Below are 27,965 nucleotides of genomic sequence, written 5' to 3'. Positions count from 1 at the left end.
CTTAGTAAAACTCACCAAACCAAATTTAATTAATCATATCAAATTGTCATTAAAGACTCCTCAACATAAAGAAGTATATTACTTGTCCCTGCTACAACTCTTTAAACCATGGAGAAAAGAAGAAGAAATACTAGATAACTATGACTCATATGAAGACGCTTTCAAAGCAAATGAAAGCAGTATAACTGATGTAAACTTTGCACAGTACAAAACAATGTTGCACAATGAACAGCAACACGAAGAAGAACTCCAGGCCCAACTAGATAAGGACACTCCTGACAGTAGTCAACCTTCTGTCACAGGAAGCCAAGAACCACTGGAAGACCCACTAATAACAAATGAGGCAGAATTAGCTACGATAGAAGTAGAAAACATCATGTGTCAGTATGAAGATAAAGAAGACTTAACTATACTACAATCAAAGCTAAACAATGAGCAACATAGCATTTTTCAAGAAGTAACAAAAGAAATTGCACATGGTGTACAACATGAAAACAAAGAATGCGCCTGTCAAAATTAGAAACCTATATTATTGTATGTCAGTGGTGAAGCTGGTTCTGGCAAAACTTTCGTAATCAAAATCATCAGTAAGTTCCTTCAACAATTGACAAACAACAAACTGTCAGCTGTTGTCACTGCCCCCACAGGTTTAGCTGCCTACAACATAGGTGGTGTCACTTTACACCGATTACTACTCCTGCCAGTAGAACACCAAAACAAATTAGATTATTACAAACTTTCTGCAGAAGCTGCAATGGAACTAAGCAGAGTATTGAAACAAAAGAAAATGCTACTAATAGATGAAGTGAGCATGGTGTCCAACCTAATGTTGGCTTTGATTCACCTCAGATTACCAGAAGTACTCAAAACAAACTATGAAGAGCTCTTTGCAGGAAAACACATTATTGTTTTCGGAGATCTTCTTCAATTGACCCAAGTAAAAGGTGAGCCTATTGTTAAAACATTAGGACACAAACTCTGCCGTAAAACTGTTGGCAGCATTGGAAATGTCAACCTTTGGCAACATTTCCAATACAGAGAATTAACAGAAAACATGTGCCAATCTGCAGATCTCACTTATGCCAACATCTTAAAAAGTATCAGAGTTGGTATACTTTCTAACGAAGCAGAAGCAATATTGAAAGCCCGGCACATTCATGCACTTTATGGTGATAATGCATGTGCTACATATGTTATGGAACAATTAGCCCACAAAAATGTCAATTGTATGGCCTTAATGCCAACTCTTGCAAGCTGTTTCAAATTCAATGAAATAATGTTAAGTAAAGGAATGCAACCAATAATGGAAATTAGCGCCACAGACAAACTAGATGTACATGGAATGACACTACCCACGTGTGACCAAGCCGCAACAAGACTAAATAGTTTAGAAAAATCAATCTCAAACACAGCAGGCTTGGAAAAGATATTAAAATTAATCTTAAATTGCAGAGTAATGCTGAAACGTAACCTTGACGTGGACCAAGGACTAGTTAATGGAGCACTGGGTACAGTTGTTGGCTTTCAAACATACCCACGTGACAACAACATTCAGTTTGTCAATATTCTCTTTGACAAACTTTCAGAAGTAAAAAGAATAGGACGCTCAACAGCTCGATTCCTTCTCTTCAAAGACATGTATGTACGCAGAGAACAATTTTCTCTAACTCTTGCATACGCAGTCACCATTCATAAATCACAAGGTCTTACCCTAGACAAAGCAATGATAGACATTGGTAACACAGTCTTTAAAGAAGGCATGAGCTACGTAGCACTACCACGCTTACGTTCACTTGACGGTCTATTTCTAATCAACTTTGATGCAAGTAAAATAAACACTGCTATTCCTTGCATTTTAAAATACAATAGACTTCATTCACTAAACACTCCCCATCTAAACCCATATTCTGTTCCACAAAAAGTAAAACATTATAAAAGAAAAATCAATCAAACAGAAAAGCAACAGTATGTCACTGCAAATCCTCCAAAGACAACACGTATAGTGTTTATGGAATAAGACAACAATTGGACTACTGTGCTGGAATGGTGACATTCACTATAAACTCACAGGAAGATCCACAAGAATTTCTAATGTACTTACTATTAGTACTGGAAAACAAAAACATACCTATAAATGAAATCTTCCAGATTTTATAAATGTGGAAACATACATGCACTCTCTGCAACAATTTGACACAAGAACAAATCCCCAATGAGCGCTTTGTGTATATATCAATACCTAATTGTGAATCCGTTCCATTTCAGCAACTTTTACAAAATGCAAACCATGGTAGATTATGTTCGACCTGCAATTCAGATAATCGCTCCACGTTAGTAATACAAACACATAGTAAATACGTAACACTAATGCTTCTATGTTACAATGCAGATGGTACCAAAAACAACTGCAAGCTAACTGGATTCACACATGGTCAAATATCACTTGGTAGGAAAACCTTCACAAAAATAGGTATAAGCTACCACGCAGGAGCCACAACCAATTCAGGGCACTACACTGCATATATAAAAAAGAAATATGGATGGTTTTAATGCAATGATAGTACCATTGCTCTAAAGCAGAGATTACCAGCAAATCTTACAAACACTTATTTAATGTGCTTAAAACCAAAATTTGATAACTAAACTGTACTTAAACCTTAAGTACACTTGTAGTAAAAAAATATAAACTGTCACAATATTCCAAAAGCTATCTAACTGCCCAAAGATGCTACAACAACTAATCAGATAAATAAATAGCACTCAAATAGAGAATAAAATAGACAGTTAGAATACGCCAATTGGTATCTAACTGTCCCAAAATTTAGAAATATCCAAACAGATAAATCAATACCACGAAATTAGATAAAAAAATAAACAGTTAGAATATGCCTACTGGTATCTAACTGCTCCAAAATTTTACAATATCCAAACAAATACCTAATATCTTACTGCTCCCAAAAACAGCATGTGGAACTATGTGGATTAGATATGTCAGTAAAGGAAAAAAAGGGAGAGCCAGCCATGTGATGTCATCAGTGATGTCATCAATGACATTTGTGATGTCATCTTTGATGTCCTGGCTGTTAGTGTTAGCAGTGCACTGTGGCACGAGTTGTGGTTGCTTATTTTACCATAACTGCTGAATTTCAGGGGTTTTTCGGTTTTACTTTGAACCATAACGTCCCTTTAACAAAGTTTTTTCACTGAATTTCATAGGTTTTTAGTAGCGCAACTTAACCATAACGTCCCTTTAACAAAGTTTTTTTACTGAATTTCATAGGTCTTTAGACGCACAACTTACCCATAACGTCCCTTCAACACATTTTTTTAACTGAATTTCATAGGTTTTTAGTAGCGCAACTTATCCATAACGTCCCTTTAACAAAGTTTTTTTACTGAATTTCATAGATTTTTATTAGTGCAACTTAACCATAAAGTCACTTTAACACATTTTCTTTTTCTGAATTTCATAGTTTTTTATTAGTGCAACATAACCATAATGTCCTTTTCAATGGAGGAAGACCACTAGCATCCTAGGTTCTCAAAGAGGGAACCCGGGGTGGTAAAAAAAATATTTTTCTTTCCAAACCGGGACGCCGCAGGCAGGCGTCCCGGTGTAGGACGGAAAATCTTTTACCAAGATGGACACCAGGGAAAGGGAAGGCAGGGTGTATAAAGAGAGCACAACAGGCCATCGGTGGGGGGTCGGGAAGACCAGGAGAGAGACACGGCGCATGAGCAGGAGGTGGAAAGAAGGGAGACACAGGGCATGAGCGGGGGGTGGGGGGAAAGAAGGGAGACACGGGGCATGAGCGGGAAAGAAGGGAGACACAGGGCATGAGTGGGGGGTGGTGGGGAAGAAGGGAGACACGGGGCGTGAGTGTTGGGGTGGGGTGAACAGTGGAGACACGGGCCATGAGCGGGGGGAAAAGGAGGGAGACAGACACGGAGCATGAGCAGCGGTGGGGGTGAACAGGAGAGACATGTGGCAAGAGCGGGGGTAGGGCAAGGTGGGGCCCCCACCCCCGCTCATGCCCTTTGTCTGCCCTGTTCCAACAGTGCAGACACGGGGCATGAGCGGGGGGGAAGAAGGGAGATATGGGGCATGAGCAGGGTGTGGGGGGAAAAGGAAGACACAGGGCATGAGTGGCGGGTGGGGGGAAGAAGGGAGACACAGGGCATGAGCGGGGGGAGGGTGGAACAAGAGGTCAACAAGGGGCATCATAGGAGGGGGGACAAGAGGAAGACATGTGGCATGATCAGGGGGTGGGAGGGAACAGGATGAAGACACAGGGCATCAGCGAGGAGTGGGGGGGCAGGAGGAAGACACGGGGCATGAGCGGGGGATGGGGGGAACAAGAGGTCAACAAGGGGCATCATAGGAGGGGGGACAAGAGGAGGGGGTGAACAGGAGAGACACAGGGCATGAGCGGGGGAAGGGCAAGGTGGGGCCCCCACCCCCGCTCATGCCCCGTGTCTGCCCTGTTCCAACAGTGCAGACACGGGGCATGAGCAGGGGGTTGGGGGGCAAGAAGGGCAAGACGGGGCATGAGCGGGGAGTGGGAGGGAAAAGGAAGACACAGGGCTTGAGCGGGGGGTGGGGCAAGGAGGGGCCCCCACCCCCGCTCATGCCCCGTGTCTGCCCTGTTCCAACAGTGCAGACACGGGGCATGAGCAGGGGGTGGGGGGGAAAGAAGGGAGACACAGGGCATGAGCGGGGAGTGGGGGGGAAAGGAAGACACAGGGCATGAGTGGGGGGTAGGGGGGAAGAAGGGGGAAGACACAGGCCATCAGCGAGGAGTGGGGGGACGGGAGGAAGACACGGGGCATGAGCGGGGGTGGGAGGGAACAGGAGGAAGACACAGGCCATCAGCGAGGAGTGGGGGGACGGGAGGAAGACACGGGGCATGAGCGGGGGTGGGGGGAACAAGAGGTGAACAATGGGCATCATAGGAGGGGGACAAGAGGAAGACACGGGGCATGAGCGGGGCTGGGGAGTACAGGAGACAGACACGGGGCATGAGCAGCAGGGTGGGGGGCAACAGGAGAGAGACACGGGGTATGAGCGGGGGTTGGGCGGGAGGGGTAGAGACACATGGGGCATGAGCGGGGGGTGGGCGGGAGGGGGAGAGACACACAGGGCATGAGCGGAGGGTGGGCGGGAGGGGGAGAGACACACAGGGCATGAGCAGGGGGTGGGCGGGAGGGAGAGAGACACACGGGGCATGAGCAGGGGGTTGGGCGGAAGGGGGAGAGACACACGGGGAATGAGCGGGGGGTGGGTGGGAGGGGGAGAGACACGGGGCATGAGCGGGGGTGAGGGGAGGGGTAGAGACACACGTGGCATGAGGGGGGGTGGGCGGGAGGGGGAGAGACACACAGGGCAAGAGCGGGTGGTGGGCGGGATGGGGAGAGACACACGGGGCTTGAGCAGGGGGTGGGCGGGAAGGGGTGAGACACACGGGGCATGAGCGGGGGTGGGGGAGAGGGAGAGAGACACACGGGGCATGAGCGGGGAGTGGGGGGAGGGGGAGAGACACACGGGGCATGAGCAGGGGGTGGGGGGAGGGAGAGACACATGTGGCATGAGCGGGGGTGGGGGCGAGGGAGAGAGACACACGGGGCATGAGCGGGGGATGGGGAGGGAGAGAGACACACGGGGCATGAGCGGGGTGGGGGGGAGGGAGAGAGACACACGGGGCATGAGCGGGGGGAGGGCGGGAGGGGGAGGGACACACGGGGCATGAGCAGGGGTGGGCAGGAGGGAGTTAGACACACGGGGCATGACCGTGGGTGGGACGGGAAGGTAGAGAGACACACGGGGCATGAGCGGGGAGTTGGCAGGAGGGGAGAGACACACGGGGCATGAGCGGGGGTGGGGGAGGAAGAAGGGAGACACGGGCATGAGCGGGGAGTGGGGGGGAAAAGGAAGACATGGGGCATGAGCGGGGGGTGGGGGGGAAGAAGGGAGACACGGGGCATGAGCGGGGGGTGGGTAGAACAAGAAGTCAACAAGGGGCATCATATGAGGGGGGACAAGAGGAAGACACAGGGCATGAGCAGGGGGTGGGAGGGAACAGGAAGAAGATACAGGGCATCAGCGAGGAGTGGGGGATGGGAGGAAGACACGGGGCATGAGCAGGGGGTGGGCGGGAGGGCGAGAGACACACAGGGCATGAGCAGGGGGTTGGAGGGAGGGGGAGAGACACACGGGGCATGAGCGGGGGGTGGGCGGGAGGGGGAGAGACACGGGGCATGAGCGGGGGGGGCGGGAGGCAGAGAGACACGGGGCATGAGCGGGGATGGGGGGGTAGAGACACACAGGGCATGAGCGGGGGGTGGGCGGGAGGGGGAGAGACACACAGGGGATGAGCGGGTGGTGGGTGGGATGGGGAGAGACACACGGGGCATGAGCAGGGGGTGGGCGGGAAGGGGTGAGACACACGGGGCATGAGCGGGGGTGGGGGGAGGGAGAGAGACACACGGGGCATGAGCGGGGAGTGGGGGAGGGGGAGAGACACACGGGGCATGAGCAGGGGTGGGGGGAGGGAGAGACACATGTGGCATGAGCGGGGGTGGGGGCAAGGGAGAGAGACACACGGGGCATGAGCGGGGGATGGGGGAGGGAGAGAGACACACGGGGCAAGAGCGGGGGTGGGGGGGAGGGAGAGAGACACACGGGGCATGAGCGGGGGTGGGGGCGCGGGAGAGAGACACATGGGGCATAAGCAGGGGGTGGGGGGAGTGAGAGAGACACACGGGGCATGAGCGGGGGTGGGGGGGAGGGAGAGAGACACACAGGGCATGGGCGGGAGGGGTAGAGACACACGTGGCTTGAGCGGGGGGAGGGAGAGAGGCACACGGGGCATGAGCGGGGGGTGGGCGGTCGGGGGAGAGACACACAGGGCATGAGCAGGGGTGGGCAGGAGGGAGAGAGACACACGGGCGTGAGCAGGGGTCGGGGAGGGAGAGAGACACACGGGGCGTGAGCGGGGGGTGGGCGGGAGGTTGAGAGACACACAGGGCATGAGCGGGGGTGGGGGGGAGGGAGAGAGACACACGGGGCATGAGCGGGGGGAGGGAGGGAGCAAGACACACAGGGCATGAGCGGTGGTGGAGGGAGGGAGAGAGACACACGTGGCATGAACAGGGGTGGGGGGGAGGTAGAGAGACACACGGGGCATGAGCGGGGACGGGGGGAGGGAGAGAGACACACGGGGCATGAGCGGGAGGTGGGCGGGAGGGGGAGAGACACATGGGGCATGAGCGGGGGTGGGGGGGAGGGAGAGAGACACACGGGGCATGAATGGGGGGTGGTGGGGAGGGAGAGAGACACACGGGGCATGAGCGGGGGTGGGGGGAGGGAGAGAGACACACGGGGCATGAGCGGGGGGTGGGGGCGAGGGAGAGAGACACACGGGGCATGAGCGGGTGGTGGGCGGGAGGGGGAGAGGCACACGGGGCATGAGCAGGGGGTGGGCGGGAATGGTTGAGACACACGGGGCATGAGCAGGGGTGGGGGGAGGGAGAGAGACACACGGGGCATGAGCGGGGGGTGGGGGGAGGGAGAGAGACACACGGGGCATGAGCGGGTGGTGGGCGGGAGGGGGAGAGGCACACGGGGCATGAGCAGGGGGTGGGCGGGAAGGGTTGAGACACACGGGGCATGAGCAGGGGTGGGGGGAGGGAGAGAGACACACGGGGCATGAGCGGGGGCTGGGGGGAGGGGGAGAGACACACAGGGCATGAGCAGGGGGTGGGGGGAGGGAGAGACACACGTGGCATGAGCGGAGGTCGGGGCGAGGGAGAGAGACACACGGGGCATGAGCGGGGGGAGGGGGGAGGTAGAGAGACACACGGGGCATGAGCGGGTTTGGGGAGGAGGGAGAGAGACACACGGGGCATGAGCGGGGGGAGGGAGAGAGACAGACGGGGCATGAGCGGGAGGTGGGCGGGAGGGGGAGAGACACACGGGGCATGAGCAGGGGTGGGCAGGTGGAAGAGACACACGGGGCATGACCGGTGGTGGGGGGGAGGGAGAGAGACACACGAGGCATGAGCGGGGAGTGGGCGGGAGGGGGAGAGACACAAGGGGCATGAGCGGGGGGTGGGCGGGAGGGGGAGAGACACACGGGGCATGAGCGGGAGGTGGGGGCGAGGGAGAGAGACACACGGGGCATGAGCAGGTGGTGGGCGGGAGGGGGAGAGGCACACGGGGCATGAGCAGGGGGTGGGCGGGAAGGGTTGAGACACACGGGGCATGAGCAGGGGTGGGGGAGGGAGAGAGACACACGGGGCATGAGCGGGGGCTGGGGGGGAGGGGGAGAGACACACAGGGCATGAGCAGGGGGTGGGGGGAGGGAGAGACACACGTGGCATGAGCGGAGAGCGAGGGAGAGAGACACACGGGGCATGAGCAGGGGTGGGGGGAGGTAGAGAGACACACGGGGCATGAGCGGGTTTGGGGAGGAGGGAGAGAGACACACGGGGCATGAGCGGGGGGTGGGCGGGAGGGGGAGAGACACACGGGGCATGAGCAGGGGTGGGCAGGTGGAAGAGACACACGGGGCATGACCGGTGGTGGGGGGGAGCGAGAGAGACACACGGGGCATGAGCGGGGAGTGGGCGGGAGGGGGAGAGACACACAGGACATGAGCGGGGGGTGGGAGGAGGAAGAAGGGAGACACGGGGCATGAGCGGGGGGTGGGAGGAACAAGAAGTCAACAAGGGGCATCATAGGAGGGGGGACAAGAGGAAGACACGGGGCATGAGCAGGGGGTGGGAGGGAACAGGAGGAAGACACAGGGCATCAGCGAGGAGTGGGGGGAGGGGAGGAAGACACGGGGCATGAGCAGGGGGTGGGGGGAACAAGAGGTCAACAAGGGGCATCATATGAGGGGGGACAAATGGAAGTCACAGGGCATGAGCGGGGGGTGGGGGGTACAGGAGACAGACACGGGGCATGAGCGGGGGCTCGGCGGGAGGGGGAGAGACACACGGGGCATGAGCGGGGGGTGGGCGGGAGGGGGAGAGACACACGGGGCATGAGAGGTGGATGGGCGGGAGGGGGAGAGACACACGGGGCATGAGCGGGGGGTGGGCGGGATGGGGAGAGACACACGGGGCATGAGCGGTGGGTGGGCGGGAGGGTGAGAGACACACGGGGCATGAGCGAGTGGTGGGGGGGAATAAGGGAGACACGGGGCATGAGCGGGGAGTGGGGGAAAAGGAAGACATGGGGCATGAGCAAGGGGTGGGGGGGAAGAAGCGAGACACGGGGCATGAGCGGGGGGTGGGTGGAACAAGAAGTCAACAAGGGGCATCATAGGAGGGGGGACAAGAGGAAGACACGGGGCATGAGCAGGGGGTGGGAGGGAACAGGAGGAAGACACGAGGCATGAGCAGGAAGTGGGGTGAACCTCTTGTTCCCCCCACCCCCTTAGGGGACAAGTGGAAGACACGGGGCATGAGTCGGCGGTGAGGGGTACAGGAGACAGACACGGGGCATGAGCGGGGTGTGGGGGGCAACAGGAGAGAGACATGGGGCATGAGCGGGGGGTGGGCGGGAGGGGGAGAGACACAAGGGGCATGAGCGGGGGATGGGCGCTAGGGGGAGAGACACACGAGGCATGAGTGGGGGGTGGGCGGGAGGGGGAGAGACACACGGGGCATGAGCGGGGGGGTGGGCAGGAGGGGGAGAGACACACGGGGCGGGAGGCGGAGAGACACGGGGCATGAGCGGGGGTGGGGGGAGGGGGAGAGACACAAAAGGCAGGAGTGGGGGGTGGGTGGGAGGGGGGAAAACACGGGGCATGAGCGGGGGGTGGGCGGTTTGGGGAGAGACACACGGGGCATGAGCGGGGGTGGGCGGGAGGGGGAGAGACACATGGGGCATGAGCGGGGTGGGGGGATGGAGAGAGACACACGGGGCATGAGCGGGGGGTGGGGGGAGGGGGAGAGACACACTGGGCGTGAGCAGGGGGTGGGGGGAGGGAGAGACACACGGGGCATGAGCGGGGGTGGGGGAGCGGGAGAGAGACACACGGGGCATGAGCGGGGGGTGGGGGAGTGAGATACACACACGGGGCATGAGCAGGGGAGGGGGGAGGGAGACACACGGGGTATGGGCGGGAGAGGGAGAGACACATGGGGCATGAGCGGGGGAGGGAGAGAGGCACACGGGGCATGAGCGGGGGGTGGGCGGGTTGGGGAGAGACACACGGGGCATGAGAAGGGGTGGGCAGGAGGGAGAGAGACACACGGGGCATGAGCGGGGGATGGGGGAGGGAGAGAGACACACGGGGCATGAGCAGGGGTGGGGGGGAGGGAGCGAGACACATAGGGCATGAGCGGGAGGTGGGGGGAGGCTGCGAGACACACAGGGCATGAGTGATGGTGGGGGGAGGGAGAGGGACACACGGGGCATGAGCGGGGGTGGGGGGGAGGTAGAGAGACGCACGGGGCATGAGCGGGGGTGGGGGGGAGGGAGCGAGACACATAGGGCATGAGCGGGAGGTGGGCGGGAGGGGGAGAGACACACGGGGCGTGAGCGGGCGGTGGGGGGAGGGAGAGAGACACACAGGGCATGAGTGGTGGTGGGGGGAGGGAAAGGGACACACGGGGCATGAGCGGGGGTGGGGGGGAGGTAGAGAGACGCACGGGGCATGAGCGGGGGTGGGGGGAGGGAGAGAGACACATAGGGCATGAGCGGGAGGTGGGCGGGAGGGGGAGAGACACACGGGGCATGAGCGGGTGGTGGGCGGGAGGGGGAGAGACACACGGGGCATGGGCAGGGGTGGGCAGGAGGGAGTTAGACACACTCGGCATGACCGGGGGTGGGGGGGAAAGAGACACACGGGGCATGAGTGGGGAGTGGGCGGGAGGGGGGAGAGACACACGGGGCATGAGCGGGGGGTGGGGGGAGGAAGAAGTGAGACACGGGGCACGAGCGGGGAGTGGGGGGGAAAGGGAAGACATGGGGCATGAGCAGGGGGGAAGAAGGGAGACACAGGGCATGAGCGGGGGGTGGGTGGAACAAGAAGTCAACAAGGGGCATCATAGGAGGGGGGACAAGAGGAAAATACGGGGCATGAGCAGGGGTGGGAGGGAACAGGATGAAGACACAGGGAATCAGCGAGGAGTGGGGGACGGGAGGAAGACACGGGGCATGAGCAGGGGGTGTGGGGAACAAGAGGTCAACAAGGGGCATCATAGGAGGGGGGACAAGTGGAAGACACGGGGCATGAGCGGGGGGTGGGGGGTACAGGAGACAGACACGGGGCATGAGCAGGGTGTGGGGGGAACAGGAGAGAGACACGGGGCATGAGCGGGGGGTGGCCAGGAGGGGGAGAGACACACGGGGCATGAGCGGGGGGTGGGCGGGAGGGGGAGAGACACACGGGGCATGAGCGGGGGGAGGGGGAGAGACACATGGGGCATGAGCAGGGGTGGGGGGTGGGGAGACACACGGGGCATGAGCGGGGGTGGGGGCGCGGGAGAGAGACACACGGGGCATGAGCGGGGGTGGGGGGAGTGAGAGAGACACACAGGGCTTGTGCAGGGGTGGGGGAGATAGAGAGACACACAGGGCATGGGCGGGAGGGGGAGAGACACACTGGGCATGAGCAGGGGGAGGGAGAGAGGCACACGGGCATGAGCGGGGGTGGGCGGGAGGGGGAGAGACACACGGGGCATGAGCAGGGGTGTGCAGGAGGGAGAGAGACACACGGGGCATGAGCGGGGGGTGGGGGAGGGAGAGGGACACACGGGGCATGAGCAGGGGTCGGGGGGAGGGAGAGAGACACACGGGGCATGAGCGGGGTGTGGGCGGGAGGTTGAGAGACATGAGCGGGGGTGGGGGGAGGGAGAGAGACACACAGGGGATGAGCGGGGGTGGGGGGGAGGTAGAGAGACGCATGGGGCATGAGCGGGGGTGGGGAGGAGGGAGAGAGACACACGGGGCGTGAGCAGGGGGTGGGCGGGAGGGGGAGAGACACAAGGGGCATGAGCAGGGGGTGGGGGGGAGGAGAGAGACACACGGGGCATGAGCGGGAAGTGGGGGGGAGGGGGAGAGACACACAGGGCATGAGCAGGGCGTGGGGAGAGGGAGAGACACACGTGACATGAGCGGGGGGAGGGAGAGAGATACCCGGGGCATGAGATGGGGATGGGAGAGGGAGAGAGACACACGGGGCATGAGCGGGGGTGGGGGGAGGGAGAGAGACACACGGGGCGTGAGCGGGGGGAGGGAGAGAGATACCCGGGGCATGAGCGGGGGGTGGGTGGGAGGGGGAGAGACACACGGGGCATGAGCAGGGGTGGGCAGGAGGGAGTTAGACACACGGGGCATGACCGGGGGTGGGGGGGAGGTAGAGAGACACACGGGGCATGAGCGGGGAGTGGGCAGGAGGGCGGGAGACACACGGGGCATGAGCGAGGGGTGGGGGAGGAAGAAGGGAGACACGGGGCACGAGCGGGGAGTGGGGGGAAAAGGAAGACATGGGGCATGAGCGGGGGGTGGGGGGAAGAAGGGAGACACGGGGCATGAGCGGGGGGTGGGTGGAACAAGAAGTCAACAAGGGGCATCATAGGAGGGGGGGACAAGAGGAAGACACGGGGCATGAGCAGGGGGTGGGAGAGAACAGGAGGAAGACACAGGCATCAGCGAGGAGTGGGGGGATGGGAGGAAGACACGGGGCATGAGCAGGGGGTGGGGGAACAAGAGGTCAACAAGGGGCATCATAGGAGGGGGACAAGTGGAAGACACGGGGCATGAGCAGCCGGTGGGGGTACAGGAGACAGACACGGGGCATGAGCGGGGTGTGGGGGGCAACAGGAGAGAGACACAGGGCGGGGGGTGGGCGGGAGGGGGAGAGACACAAGGGGCATGAGCGGGGGGTGGGCCGGAGGGGGAGAGACACACGGGGCATGAGCGGGGGGTGGGCAGGAGGGGGAGAGACACACGGGCATGAGCGTGGGGTGGGGGAGAGACACACGGGGCATGAGCAGGGGGTGGGGGGAGGGAGAGACACACGGAGCATGAGCGGGGGTGGGGGGGAGGGAGAGAAACACGGGGCATGGGCGGGAGTGGGAGAGACACACGGGGCATGAGCAGGGGTGGGCAGGAGGGAGAGAGACACACGGGGCATGAGCGGGGGGTGAGGGGAGGGAGAGAGACACACGAGGCATGAGCAGGTGTTGGGGGGAGGGAGAGAGACACACGGGGCATGAGCGGGGGATGGGGGAGAGGGAGCGAGACACACAGGGCATGAGCGGTGGTGGGGGGAGGGAGTGAGACACACAGGGCATGAGCAGGGGTGGGGGGGAGGTAGAGAGACACACGGGGCATGAGCGAGGGTAGGGGGGAGGGAGAGAGACACACGGGGCATGACCGGAAGGTGGGCGGGAGGGGGAGAGACACACGGGGCATGAGCGGGGGTGTGGGGAGGGAGAGAGACACACGGGGCATGAGTGGGGGGTGGGGGGGGAGAGAGACACACGGGGCATGAGCGGGGGTGGGGGGAGGGAGAGAGACACACGGGGCATGAGCGGGGGTGGGGGGGAGGTAGAGAGACACACGGGGCATGAGCGAGGGTAGAGGGAGGGAGAGAGACACACGGGGCATGACCGGAAGGTGGGCGGGAGGGGGAGAGACACACGGGGCATGAGCGGGGGTGTGGGGAGGGAGAGAGACACACGGGGCATGAGTGGGGGGTGGGGGGGGAAGAAGGGAGACACGGGGCACGAGCGGGGAGTGGGGGGAAAAGGAAGACATGGGGCATGAGCGGGGGGTGGGGGGAAGAAGGGAGACACGGGGCATGAGCGGGGGGTGGGTGGAACAAGAAGTCAACAAGGGGCATCATAGGAGGGGGGGACAAGAGGAAGACACGGGGCATGAGCAGGGGGTGGGAGAGAACAGGAGGAAGACACAGGGCATCAGCGAGGAGTGGGGGATGGGAGGAAGACACGGGGCATGAGCAGGGGGTGGGGGAACAAGAGGTCAACAAGGGGCATCATAGGAGGGGGACAAGTGGAAGACACGGGGCATGAGCAGCCGGTGGGGGTACAGGAGACAGACACGGGGCATGAGCGGGGTGTGGGGGGCAACAGGAGAGAGACACGGGGCGGGGGGTGGGCGGGAGGGGGAGAGACACAAGGGGCATGAGCGGGGGGTGGGCGGGAGGGGGAGAGACACACGGGGCATGAGCGGGGGGTGGGCAGGAGGGGGAGAGACACACGGGCATGAGCGTGGGGTGGGGGAGAGACACACGGGGCATGAGCAGGGGGTGGGGGGAGGGAGAGACACACGGAGCATGAGCGGGGGTGGGGGGGAGGGAGAGAAACACGGGGCATGGGCGGGAGTGGGAGAGACACACGGGGCATGAGCAGGGGTGGGCAGGAGGGAGAGAGACACACGGGGCATGAGCGGGGGGTGAGGGGAGGGAGAGAGACACACGAGGCATGAGCAGGTGTTGGGGGGAGGGAGAGAGACACACGGGGCATGAGCGGGGGATGGGGGAGAGGGAGCGAGACACACAGGGCATGAGCGGTGGTGGGGGGAGGCAGTGAGACACACAGGGCATGAGCAGGGGTGGGGGGGAGGTAGAGAGACACACGGGGCATGAGCGAGGGTAGGGGGGAGGGAGAGAGACACACGGGGCATGACCGGAAGGTGGGCGGGAGGGGGAGAGACACACGGGGCATGAGCGGGGGTGTGGGGAGGGAGAGAGACACACGGGGCATGAGTGGGGGGTGGGGGGGGGAGAGAGACACACGGGGCATGAGCAGGGGTGGGGGGAGGGACAGAGACACACGGGGCATGAGCGGGGGTGGGGGGGAGGTAGAGAGACACACGGGGCATGAGCGAGGGTAGAGGGAGGGAGAGAGACACACGGGGCATGACCGGAAGGTGGGCGGGAGGGGGAGAGACACACGGGGCATGAGCGGGGGTGTGGGGAGGGAGAGAGACAAACGGGGCATGAGTGGGGGGTGGGGGGGAGGGAGAGAGACACACGGGCCATGAGCGGGGGTGGGGGGAGGGAGAGAGACACACGGGGCATGAGCGGGGGGTGGGGGGTAGGGGGAGAGACACACGGGGCATGAGCGGGTGGTGGGCGGGAGGGGAAGAGACACGTGGCATGAGCGGGGGTGGGGGCGAGGGAGAGAGACACACGGGGCTTGAGCGGGGGGTGGGGGGAGGGAGAGAGACACATGGGGCATGAGCGGGTGTGGGCGGGAGGGGGAGAGACACACGGGGCATGAGCAGGGGTGGGCAGAGGGAGAGAGACACACGGGGCATGACCTGGGATGGGGGGGAGGGAGAGAGACACACGGGGCATGAGCGGGGAGTAGGCGAGAGGGGAGAGACACACGGGGAATGAGCGGGGGGTGGGGGGAGTGAGAGAGACACACGGGGCATGAGCGGAGGTGGGGGGGAGGGAGAGAAACACGGGGCATGGGCGGGAGGGGGAGATACACACGGGGCATGAGCAGGGGTGGGCAGGAGGGAGAGAGACACACGGGGCATGAGCGGGGGGTGAGGGGAGGGAGAGAGACACACGAGGCATGAGCAGGGGTTGGGGGGAGGGAGAGAGGCACACGGGGGGTGGGCGGGAGTGGGAGAGACACACGGGGCATGAGCAGGGGTGGACAGGAGGGAGAGAGACACACGGGGCATGAGCGGGGGGTGAGGGGAGGGAGAGAGACACACAAGGCATGAGCAGGGGTTGGGGGGAGGGAGAGAGACACACGGGGCATGAGCGGGGGATGGGGGAGAGGGAGCGAGACACACAGGGCATGAGCGGTGGTGGGGGGAGGGAGCGAGACACACGGGGCATGAGCAGGGGTGGGGGGGAGGTAGAGAGACACACGGGGCATGAGCGAGGGTAGGGGGAGGGAGAGAGACACACGGGGCATGAGCGGGGGTGTGGGGAGGGAGAGAGACACACGGGGCATGAGTGGAGGGTGGGGGGGAGGGAGAGAGACACACGGGGCATGAGCGGGGGTGGGGGGAGGGAGAGAGACACACGGGGCATGAGCGGGGGGTGGGTGGGAGGGGGAGAGACACACGGGGCATGAGCGGGTGGTGGGCGGGAGGGGGAGAGACACGTGGCATGAGCGGGGGTGGGGGCGAGGGAGAGAGACACACGGGGCTTGAGCGGGGGGTGGGGGGAGGGAGAGAGACACACGGGGCATGAGCGGGTGTGGGCGGGAGGGGGAGAGACACACGGGGCATGAGCAGGGGTGGGCAGGAGAGGGGGAGAGACACACGGGGAATGAGCGGGGGGTGGGGGGAGGAAGAAGGGAGACATGGGGCATGAGCGGGGAGTGGGCGAGAGGGGGAGAGACACACGGGGAATGAGCGGGGGTTGGGGGGAGGAAGAAGGGAGACACGGGGCACGAGCGGGGAGTGGAGGGGAAAAGGAAGACATGAGGCATGAGCGGGGGGTGGGGGGGAGAAGGGACACACGGAGCATGAGCGGGGGTGGGGGGAGTGAGAGAGACACAAGGGGCATGAACGGGGGTGGGGGGAGGGAGGGAGGCACACGGGGCATGAGCGGGGGTGGGCGGGAGGGGGAGAGACACACGGGGCATGAGCAGGGGTGGGCAGGAGGGAGAGAGACACACGGGGCATGAGCAGGGGTCGGGGGGAGGGAGAGAGACACACAGGGCATGAGCGGGGGTGGGCGGGAGGTGGAGAGACACACGGGGCATAAGCGGGGGTGGGGGGAGGGAGAGAGACACACGGGGCATGAGCGGGGGTGGGGGGAGGGAGAGAGACACACGGGGCATGAGCGGGGGTGGGGGGAGGGAGAGAGACACACAGGGCATGAGCGGGAGGTGGGTGGGAGGGGGAGAGACACACGGGGCATGAGCGGGGGGGAGGGAGAGAGACACACGGGGCATGAATGGGGGGTGGGGGGGAGGGAGAGAGACACACGGGGCATGAGCGGGGGTGGGGGGAGGGAGAGAGACATAAGGGGCATGAGCGGGGTGTGGGGGCGAGGGAGAGAGACACACGGGGCATGAGCGGGTGGTGGGCGGGAGGGGGAGAGACACACGGGGCATGAGCAGGGGGTGGGCGGGAAGGGGTGAGACACACAGGGCATGAGCGGGGGGGAGGGAGAGAGACACACGGGGAATGAGCGGGGGGAGAGGGGAAGAGACGCACAGGGCATGAGCAGGGGGTGGAGGGAGGGAGAGACACACGTGGCATGAGCGGATGTCGGGGCGAGGGAGAGAGACACACGGGGCATGAGCGGGGGGTGGGGGGAGGGAGAGAGACACACGGGGCATGAGCGGGGGTGGGGGGGAGGGAGAGAGACACACAGGGCATGAGCGGGGGGAGGGAGAAAGACACACGGGGCATGAGTGGGGGGTGGGCGGGTCGGGGGAGAGACACACGGGGCATGAGCTGGGGTGGGCAGGAGGGAGAGAGACACACAGGGCCTGACCGGGGGCTGGGGGGAGGGAGAGAGACACACGGGGCATGAGCGGGGAGTGGGCGGGAGGGGGAGAGACACACGGGGCATGAGCGGGGGGTGGGGGGAGGAAGAAGGGAGACACAGGGCACGAGCGGGGAGCGGGGGAAAAAGAAGACATGGGGCATGAGCGGGGGGTGGGGGAGAAGAAGGGAGACACGGGGCATGAGCGGGGGGTGGGTGGAACAAGAAGTCAACAAGGGGCATCATAGGAGGGGGGGACAAGAGGAAGACACGGGGCATGAGCAGGGGGTGGGAGGGAACAGGAGGAAGACACAGGGCATCAGCGAGGAGTGGGGGGACGGGAGGAAGACATGGGGCATGAGCAGGGGGTGGGGGGAACAAGAGGTCAACAAGGGGCATCATAGGAGGGGCGACAAGTGGAAGACACGGGGCATGAGCGGGGGGTGGGGGGTACAGGAGACAGACACGGGGCATGAGCGGGGTGTGGGGGGCAACAGGAGAGAGACACGGGCATGAGCGGGGGGTGGGCGGGAGGGGGAGAGACACACGGGGCATGAGCGGGGGGTGGGCAGGAGGGGGTGAGACACACAGGGCATGAACGGGGGGTGGGCGGGAGGGGGAGAGACACACGGGGCATGAGCGGGGGGTGGGCGGGAGGGGGAGAGACACACGGGGCATGAGTGGGGGGTCGGCGGGAGGCGGAGAGACACGGGGCATAAGCGGGGGTGGGGGGAGGGGTAGAGACACACGCGGCAGGAGCGGGGGGTGGGCGGGAGGGGGATAGACACATGGGGCATGACGGGGGTGGGCGGGAAGGGGAGAGACACACGGGGCATGAGCGGGGGGTGGGCGGGAGGGGGGGAGACACATGGGGCATGAGTGGGGGTGGGGGAGGGAGAGAGACACACGGGGCATGAGCGGGGGGTGGGGGGGAGGGGGAGAGACACACGGGGTATGAGCAGGGGGTGGGTGGAGGGAGAGACACACGAGGCATGAGAGGGGGTGGAGGCGCGGAAGAGAGACACACGGGGCGTGAGCGGGTGTGGGGGGGAGGGAGAGAGACACACGGGGTATGGGCGGGAGAGGGAGAGACACACGGGGCATGAGCGGGTGGAGGGAGAGAGGCACACGGGGCATGAGCGGGGGGTGGGCGGGAGGGGGAGAGACACACTGGGCATGTGCAGGGGTGGGCAGGAGGGAGAGAGACACACGGGGCATGAGCGGGGGTGGGGGGAGGTAGAGAGACACACGGGGCATGAGTGGGGGTGGGGGGGAGGGAGAGAGACACACGGGGCATGAGCGGGAGGTGGGCGGGAGGGGGAGAGACACACGGGGCATGAGCGGGGGAGAGGGGGAGGGAGAGAGACACATGGGGCATGAGTGGGGGGTGGGGGGAGGGAGAGAGACACACAGAGCGTGAGCGGGGGTGGGAGGAGGAAGAGAGACACACTGGGCATGAGCCGGGGGTGGGGGCGAGGGAGAGAGACACACGTGCATGAGCGGGGGGTGGGGGGAGGGGGAGAGACACACAGGGCATGAGCGGGGGTGGGGTGAGAGAGAGAGACACACAGGGCATGAGCGGGGTTGGGGGGGAGGGAGAGAGACACACGGGGCATGAGCAGGGGTGGGGGTGAGGGGGAGAGACACACAAGGCATGAGCGGGGGGTGGGGGGAGGGGGAGAGACACACGGGGCATGAGCAGGGGGTGGAGGAGGGAGAGACACACGGGCCATGAGCGGGGGTGGGGGGGGCGGGATAGAGACACACAGGGCATGAGCGGGGGGTGGGGGAGTGAGAGAGACACATGGGGCATGAGCGGGGGTGGGGGGGAAGGAGAGAGACACACGGGAGATATGGGCGGGAGAGGGAGAGACACACGGGGCATGAGCGAGGGGAGGGAGAGAGGCACACGGGGCATGAGCGGGGGGTGGGCGGGAGGGGGAGAGACACACGGGGCGTGAGCAGGGGTATGCAGGAGGGAGAGAGACACACGGGGCATGAGCGGGGGGTGGGGAGAGGGAGAGAGACACACAGGGCATGAGCAGGGGTCGGGGGAGGGAGAGAGACACACGGGGCATGAGCAGGGGGTGGGCGGGAAGGGGTGAGACACTCGGGGCATGAGCGGGCGTGGGGGGGAGGGAGAGAGACACACGGGGCATGAGCGGGCGTGGGGGGGAGGGAGAGAGACACACAGGGCATCAGCGGGAGGTGGGGGAGAGGGGGAGAGACACACGGGGCATGAGCAGGGGGTGGGGGGAGGGAGAGACACACGTGGCATGAGCGGAGGTCGGGCGAGGGAGAGAGACACATGGGGCATGAGCGGGGGCTGGGGGGAGGGAGAGAGACACAGGGGGCATGAGCGGGGGTGGGGAGGAGGGAGAGAGACACACGGGGCATGAGCGGGGGGTGGCCGGGAGGGGGAGAGACACACGGGGCATGAGCAGGGGTGGGCAGGAGGGAGAGAGACACACGGGGCATGACCGGGGGTGGGGGGAGGGAGAGAGACACACGGGGCATTAGCGGGGAGAGGGCGGGAGGGGGAGAGACACACGGGGCATGAGCGGGGAGAGGGCGGGAGGGGGAGAGACACACAGGGCATGAGCGGGGGGTGTGGGGAGGAAGAAGGGAGACACAGGGCACGAGCGGGGAGTCATGGGGCATGAGCGGGGGATGGGGGGAAGAAGGGAGACACGGGGCATGAGCAGGGGGTGGGTGGAACAAGAAGTCAACAAGGGGCATCATAGGAGGGGGGGACAAGAGGAAGACACAGGGCATGAGCAGGGGGTGGGAGGGAACAGGAGGAAGACACAGGGCATCAGCGAGGAGGGGGGGACGGGAGGAAGACACGGGGCATGAGCAGGGGGTGGGGGAACAAGAGGTCAACAAGGGGCATCATAGGAGGGGCGACAAGTGGAAGACATGGAGCATGGGGGGGCAACAGGAGAGAGACACGGGGCATGAGCGGGGGATGGGCGGCAGGGGGAGAGACACACAGGGCATGAGCGGGGGATGTGCCGGAGGGGGAGAGACTCACGGGGCACGAGCGCGGAGTGGGCGGGATGGGGAGAGACACACGGGGCATGAGCGGGGGGTGGGCGGGAGGGGGAGAGACACACGGGGCATGAGCGTGGGGTGGGCGGGAGGCAGAGAGACACGGGGCATGAGCGGGGGTGGGGGGAGGGGGAGAGACACATGCGGCAGGAGCGGGGGGTGTGCGGGAGGGGGAGAGACACACGGGGCATGAGTGGGGGGTGGGCAGGAGGGGGAGAGACACACGGGGCACGAACGCAGGGTGGGCGGGATGGGGAGAGACACACGGGACATGAGCGGGGGGTGGGCGGTCGGGGGAGAGACACACGGGGCATGAGCGGGGGGTGGGCGGGAGGGAGAGAGACACGGGGCATGAGCGGGGGTGGGGGGAGGGGGAGTGACACATGCGGCATGAACGGGGGTGGGGGGAGTGAGAGAGACACACGGGGCGTGAGCGGGGGTGGGGGGGAGGGAGAGAGACACACGGGACATGAGTGGGGGTGGGGGGAGGGATAGAGACACACGGGGCATGAGCAGGGGGTGGGGGGAGGGAGAGACACACAGGCCATGAGCGGGGGTGGGGGCGCGGGAGAGAAACACACGGGGCATGAGCGGGGGGTGGGGGAGTGAGAGAGACACATGGGGCATGAGCGGGGGGTGGGCGGGAGGTGGAGAGACACACGGGGCATGAGCGGGGGTGGGGGGAGGGAGAGAGACACACGGGGCATGAGCGGGGGTGGGGTGGAGGGAGAGAGACACACGGGGCGTGAGTGGGGGTGGGGGGGAGGGAGAGAGACACACAGGGCATGAGTGGGGGGAGGGAGAGAGACACACGGGGCATGAGCGGGGGTGGGGGGAGGGAGAGAGACACACGGGGCATGAGCGGGGGTGGAGGGGAGGGAGAGAGACACACGGGGCATGAGCAGGGGTGGGGGGAGGGAGAGAGACACACGGGGCATGAGCAGGGGTGGGAGGGAGGGAAAGAGACACACAGGGCATGGGCGGGAGGAGGAGAGACACACGGGGCATGAGCGGTGGGTGGGGGGGAGGGAGAGAGACACACGGGGCATGAGCGGGGGGCGGGAGGGAGCGAGACACACGGGACATGAGCAGGGGTGGGGGGGAGGGACAGAGACACACAGGACATGACCGGGGGTGGGGGGGAGGTAGAGAGACAGACGGGGCATGAGCGGGGAGAGGGCGTGAGGGGGAGAGACACACGGGGCATGAGCGGGGGGTGGGGGGAGGAAGAATGGAGACACAGGGCACGAGCGGGGAGTGGGGGGAAAAGGAAGACATGGGGCATGAGCGGGGGATGGGGGGAAGAAGGGAGACACGGGGCATGAGCGGGGGGTGGGTTGAACAAGAAGTCAACAAGGGCCAGTATAGGAGGGCGGGACAAGAGGAAGACACGGGGCATGAGCAGGGGGTGGGAGGGAACAGGAGGAAGACACAGGGCATCAGCGAGGAGTGGGGGGACGGGAGGAAGACACGGGGCATGAGCAGGGGGTGTGGGGAACAAGAGGTCAACAAGGGGCATCATAGGAGGAGCGACAAGTGGAAGACATGGGGCATGAGCGGGGGGTAGGGGGTACAGGAGACAGACACGGGGCATGAGTGGGGTGTGGGGGGCAACAGGAGAGAGACACGGGGCATGAGCGGGGGGTGGGCAGGAGGGGGAGAGACACACAGGGCATGAGCGGGGGGTGGACGGGAGGGGGAGAGAGACACACGGGGCATGAGCGGGGGGTGGGCGGGAGGGGGAGAGACACACGGGGCATGAGCGGGGGGTGGGCGGGAGGATGAGAGACACACGGGGCATGAGCGGGGGGTGGGTGGGAGGCAGAGAGACACGGGGCATGAGCGGGGGTGGGGGGAGGGGGAGAGACACATGCGGCAGGAGCGGGGGTGTGCGGGAGGGGGAGAGACACATGGGGCATGAGCGAGGGGTGGGCGGGAGGGGGAGAGATACACGGGGCATGAGCGGGGGGTTGGCGGGAGTTGGAGAGACACATGGGGCATGAGTGGGGGGAGGGAGAGAGACACACGGGGCATGAGCGTGGGGTGGGGGGAGGGGGAGAGACACACGGGGCATGAGCAGGGGGTGGGGGGAGGGAGAGACACACGGGGCATGAGCGGGGGTGGAGGCGCGGGAGAGAGACACACGGGGCATGAGCGGGGGGTGGGGGGAGTGAGAGAGACACATGTGGTGTGAGCGGGGGTGGGGGGAGGGAGAGAGACACACGGGGCATGAGTGGGGGGTCGGCGGGAGGGATAGAGACACACGGGGCATGAGCGGGGGTGGGAGGAGGGAGAGAGACACACTTGGCATGAGCAGGGGGTGGGGACGATGGAGAGAGACACACGGGGCATGAGCTGGGGGTGGGGGGGAGGGGGAGAGACACACGGGGCATGAGCGGGGGTGGGGGGAGGGAGAGAGACACACGGGGCATGAGCAGGGGGTGGGGGGAGGGAGAGACACACGGGGCATGAGCGGGGGTGGAGGCGCGGGAGGGAGAGACACGGGGCATGAGCGGGGGGTGGGGGGAGTGAGAGAGACACATGTGGTGTGAGCGGGGGTGGGGGGAGGGAGAGAGACACACGGGGCATGAGTGGGGGGTCGGCGGGAGGGATAGAGACACACGGGGCATGAGCAGGGGTGGGGGGAGGGAGAGAGACACACGGGGCATGAGCGGGGGGTGGGGGGGAGGGAGCGAGACACACAGGGCATGAGCGGTGGTGGGGGGAGGGAGAGAGACACACGGGCATGAGCGGGAGGTGGGCGGGAGGGGGAGAGACACACGGGGCGTGAGCGGGGGTGGGGGGGAGTTAGAGAGAGACACACGGGGCATGAGTGGGGGGGAGGGAGAGAGACACACGGGGCATGAGCAGGGATGGGGGAGGGAGAGAGACACACGGGGCATGAACGGGGGTGGGGGCGAGGGAGAGAGACACACAGGGCATGAGCGGGGGGTGGGGGGAGGGAGAGAGACACACGGGGCATGAGCGGGGATGGGGGGAGGGAGAGAGGCACACAGGGCATGAGTGGGGGTGGGGGGGGAGGGAGAGAGACACACGGGGCATGAGCGGGTGTGGGGGGGAGGGAGAGAGACACACGGGGCATGAGCAGGGGTTGGGGAGGGAGAGAGACACACGGGGCATGAGCAGGGGTGGGAGGGAGGGAGAGAGACACACAGGGCATGGGCGGGAGGGGGAGAGACACACAGGACATGAGCAGGGGTGGGGGGGAGGGAGAGAGACACACAGGGCATGAGCAGGGGGTGGGGGGAGGGAGAGAGACACACGGGGCATGAGGGGGGAGGGAGAGAGACACACGGGGCATGAGCGTGGAGTGGGGGTGTCAAGGGTTTTGACCCATGTTGAATCTATCCCAGAACAAACTAAATCAATAGACTGGGTAGATGTGGGGATGAGCTGTCGCCACCCACATTCACGCCAGAATCCAGGAGAACCGCGCAGTTTGCGCACACCAAAATGGTCACCTAATCTGCCACCCACCAGTTCAAAGAAAGATGGTTCTGTTCAAAATCAGTTTTTATTGATGTCAAAAAGTTGCTAAAATCATGGGCACAAGACCACTCTAAAGATACAACCTTCTTGTGGAGGGTTCCACATCACCACTCTATTGTAAGGATGCCATCAAAACAATGTTAAGCAAGGATCCTATACTATCAAGCAAAAGACCACTCTATTGAAATGCATTATTTCAAGACAGATCCTAAAAATGGGTGCAGTACCAGCTTTGTCCACAAACCGGCGCTAGAGGTCTAAACTCTGACAGGAGAACTGCTACTTCAGAAGCTAATCAGCCTCCTGAGACAGCTGGAAACGTCAAAGGCCCGCTGGTTAATTAAAACTCTTAACCACCTGCTGTTCCCAGAGACAATCTGATTGCATTAACAGGCCAAGAGGCTAGGAAACCTTCTCACCTCAGAGACCCACACAACAGCCCAGGAAATCACAGGTTCATGCTAACCAAATGCAGAGTGGCCCCCTGGCCTGCTGACCTCAGCCGACACATGAGACTCTTGCAATTGAATTGGGTATGTTGATTTTCAGTGTGGACTGTAAACAGAGCCCTGCCTGGGAGAGGAGAGACATGTGGTACTCCCAAGTTTCTGGGGGTGGACTCAGACACTTTTGTGGAATCATATTGCAGCAAATATATGTTTAAGTTAATTGCTTCTAAAATATTGTATTATGCTCACAAAAATCTGCAATTTGGAGAACCTTAATCTAAGAAATGTACCCACAATTCAAGACTTGATTCAACTTTGTACCATGCTCTGAGGCAAAACCCCGCTATTTATTGATATTACAGACACTGGGTTTATGCTAGAGACCTAGTAGATTACTGGAATGTGTGTAGACGGAGGGTGCACATTTGTGTAAAATCTGGAAAAGTTTAGAGGTTGTGATCTGGATGAAAAGGGCAGAATTCTGTCATAAGTGGACACAACATCTTACAAAGACAGAGATTGGATGGTTTGGTGCTACAGAAAATATGTTAACTGGACGTATACTATTAGAAAAATGGTACATAGATAAATATGTATTTGGATCAGAAATAGATTTGTGTGCAATTTGACAAGGGGAGGATCCTCTGACCATAAACCTACCTAATCACTCTGACTCACAACCCAGTTCCCCCAATCAAGGGAGAGAGGAGGAACTGGCCAATGATAAGATGAGAGGGTTGGGCATGCAGAATTAGCCGACCCACCCACTTTCTAAACACATAAAAAGAGCCACTGGAAGCCAGATAGGGCTTTCTTTTTCACTTTCGGCGGAGCATTTTGACTTCAGACTTCACATCCAGAGATCCAGACTTCAAATCCATCAATCTCCAGAGACCGGAAATTAACTCCAGAATTTGTAGCAGAGAGGTCTGAATCCACAAGCTGAATCCTTTTTCAGCAGGCCTCCAAATCAATTGCAAACTAGTCAACAGCCGGGCAAGCTGTTTGAATTTTTGCCAAGAACTTTTGTCAGAACCAGAGACCAGACCGCCGTGCAGTGCCGAGAACTTTTGTCAGAACCAGAGATCCAGACCGCTGTGCAGTGCCGCTAGCAGAGCTGACCCAGAAGGTAGAATTATCCAGTGAGCAGAACCAGACAGAGACCGTCCGTGGCGAGGGAACCGCAGTCCAATCCTGACCCGATCCGTGGCGAAGTTGCATTCCTGTCCAAAATATAGTGTCAGTACCGCCAGAACTGTGCCAAAACCAATCTCTTAGTTTAAAATAATCTAATCCAAACTATTTTAACCTATTTAGAACTGCCTCCTAGAATTGTGTCATTCTGTCATCTTTAAACCTGAAAACTGTCATCTGTCATCCTGAGCTTTAAAATTTCAAATCCGAAAAACTACCTTTACTAAATCTGCCGTATCTCGGGAACCGTTTGTGATAGAAGCGAGATTTGACTTTTATTTTGACTTTCTACTCCTCATACTCCCTCCGTAATTGCGCTCGACACACGCGACTGAATTTCAGCCACGTGTAAAAATATTTGTCCTTGCTTTCCTTTGCTGAAATTCATTTGCAACCTGACAATCATTCATAGTGCATTGCTAAAGTGATACTGAACTAATACAAAGCAGCTATCACCTACCCTGAAACTCCTATAGGGAATTAAAAGCATTTTTCGCATATTTTTCACTTAATTGCAACCACATCAAAGTATATTGCCTGTGTTTAAGACTCCTACCTGTTTTCCTCTAAGCTTGCTAGGGGGGAACTGAATTATATTTGATTGCATTCCTGAGAACTGTGTGCTTACCTCCCATCTCTTTACCTTGCATAAAGTGGGGGGGTGTGAATTGTCAAAGAAAAGTGATTACATTGTCTTTTGTTGAAGTCATGTCAAGTTTATTTTCTGTACTGCATTTTCATTCATCATTGCATTGTCCTTGAAGCCATGAAAGCATTCTCAGCTACTTTATCCTCTCTATATCACCTCTAAGCCATCAAAAAGAGTGTACCACTGTAACATTATCCATTGTTGATCACTATCACCTTCACAAGTGTGCTATCAAATAGTAAGTTATTATAAAAGTGTGATATATATAAATATATATATATATATATATATATATATATATATATATATATATATATATATATATATATATATATATAGTTTAATTTTCAAATAAACCTTTTAATTTGCAAAACAAACCTACTTCTGGCTCAGTTGGGTCAGGGGGATTCTAAGAAAGGGGTGTTATATAAGGGTTGTCATCCAGAGTAAATGAACTGGACATAAAAATATATCAATAAGGGCTTCCATCAGCATCCCAGACTAGGCATTGACTTAGCTGTAGTGTTGAATTGAATCCGCTTACAGGGGGAGGGAGAGAGACACACGGGGCATGAGCGGGGGGTGGGGGGAGGGAGAGAGACACACAGGGCATGAGCGGGGGGGTGCGGGGACGGAGAGAGACACACAGCTCTCGTGTGCAGGTGGCAGATCCCGCTGCTCGGCCCTCTGCTGGCCATCCTGTGCCAATGGCGTGAGCGGGGGGCTGGAGGAACAGGGGAGACACGGAGCATGAGTGGGGGTGGGGGGGACAAGAAGGACACACGGGGCATGAGCGGGGGTGGGAGGAACAGGAGACAGGCACGGGCGGAGGCGGACTTACTGTGCAGGCGGCAGATCCCGCTCCTGCTGACAAAGCCTCTCATGCGAGGAACAAAGATGGCGGGCGTCTCTGAAGCCAGACGCCCTGCACGCTTTCACCGCATCCAATGAGAGAGCACGTCAGATGTCCGTGGACATCACCCAAGCTGCTTGCCCAATCACCGTCCTGTCCGCGGAGCGAAAAGGGAAGTGTGTCCGCGAAGCGAACACAGATATCACTAATTTTTTTCATTTACCATTTTGTCATTTTTTAAAAAACTACTGGACGGATTTACACCAAATAAAGCAAAGCACGCTTTTGGGACCAAGCCACCGCTCCTGCCGCAAATTTGGTGCAAATCCGTCCAGCGGTTTGGGTTGTAGGCGTGAGCAAAGTTTTTTCCCATTATGTCTATGGGAAAAAACAAAAGTTTTGGGACCCCCACTATAACTTTTCCCCCCCTGGATGAATCCTCACCAAACTTTGCAAAAAAATTCAGAGTGGGCCATATACTTTTTTTTTGCAAAGTTTGGTGAGGATTCGTCCAGGGGGAGCGAAGTTATAAGCCACCCAAAAAGTGCTCTCCCTATGGAAACAGCAACTTAACGATAACTACATGGCCATTACCGTGGCCATGTAATATATATATAAAACAGGGAGTCATTTTCTTGGTGTTATTGTAGAAAGTAAAGAAAATAAAAATAGTAATTTGTCTAGTGTAAAGGTAATGTCATGTTATAACTGTATATTGTTGTAAATTCTGTGTACATTTTCCTGGGGAAAAAAGTACTGAAACTCTTTTTATATCCTTTATTGGAGAACTAGGGCCTCATCAGGACCTTGTCGGT

The sequence above is a fragment of the Ambystoma mexicanum genome, chromosome 6q (genome assembly GCF_040938575.1).
Source record: "Ambystoma mexicanum isolate Mex_15411 chromosome 6q, UKY_AmexF1_1, whole genome shotgun sequence".
In the NCBI taxonomy this organism is placed as follows: Eukaryota; Metazoa; Chordata; class Amphibia; order Caudata; family Ambystomatidae; genus Ambystoma; species Ambystoma mexicanum.
The sequence above is the reverse complement of the archived record's forward strand: the minus strand, read 5'-3'. Positions refer to the sequence as shown.